We start from the raw sequence: 1,178 nt of genomic DNA, 5'->3' as shown, positions 1-1,178 counted from the left end.
TGTTTAAGCTTGCTGTTTGCTGCCTTCCTCGGTCCATGATTGTCAGTGTGATATAAATAAACAGCACCAGTCGTACGCAGGCGCCCTCTAGTGGTATGGCAAAGAATCAACGATTTCCATTTCCAAACGGCATCAAATTGTTAGTGGCTAATTAAATTTTTAAATCCAATAAAGTGTAACTGTGTATAATTATATATTTATGTATATTTATTTATATATATATATATATTTATTTGTATGTATATTTATTTTTATATATATATATATATATATATATATTTGTATGTATATTTATTTTTATATATATATATATATTTGTATGTATATTTATTTTTATATATATATATATATATATTTGTATGTATATTTATTTTTATATATATATATATATATATATTTGTATGTATATTTATTTTTATATATATATATATATATATTTGTATGTATATTTATTTATATATATATATATATATATATTTGTATGTATATTTATTTATATATATATATATATATATTTGTATGTATATTTATTTTTATATATATATATATATATTTATTTGTATGTATATATATATATATTAGTGCTGTTAACTCATTGATTAATCACAAAAGAATGATCGGATTAATCATGTAATAACTGAGATTAATCACACTAATAATTTTGACCAGATTTGACTTTATCTTGACAGTGGATGGTTACGCTGAAGGTAGCACAGGTTGTGTTTGAGCAATAAACATAACTACATGACGTTAAAACTTTGACTAATATATATTTGTGCTGTCAAACGATTCAAATTTTTTTTACGAATTACTCGCACAATTTTCCATAATCACATTTTCTACTTCTGCTTCTACTTTTTTTCTTCAAAGCTTGTAACAGATATTTACTTGAGATAAATCTTGGAATTCATGTCAAATTAAAACGATCAAATAGAAAGTATATTTAGAATCAAAGACTGTTTTCATAGCTTTCTTTTATCCTTGAATAGAATTCTTGTCCTGTGAAACGAAACGATCAAAATGGACTCCGCTTTACAGCTCGTCTTTTTTCCTCATAGAAGCAACTCTCAGAACTTGTCACTTTGGTACGCAAGGCCTCGTGGAAGTAACTTGAGCAAGGATTTTTTCCTGTGAGGTACGACGCCGAAAGCGTACAAATAATATGCTATTGGAATTTC

This window comes from Leptonotus elevatus, chromosome 6, assembly GCF_054856555.1.
Source record: "Leptonotus elevatus isolate MCC_2025b chromosome 6, RoL_Lele_1.0, whole genome shotgun sequence".
NCBI lineage: Eukaryota > Metazoa > Chordata > Actinopteri > Syngnathiformes > Syngnathidae > Leptonotus > Leptonotus elevatus.
Note: the sequence above shows the minus strand (reverse complement) of the source record.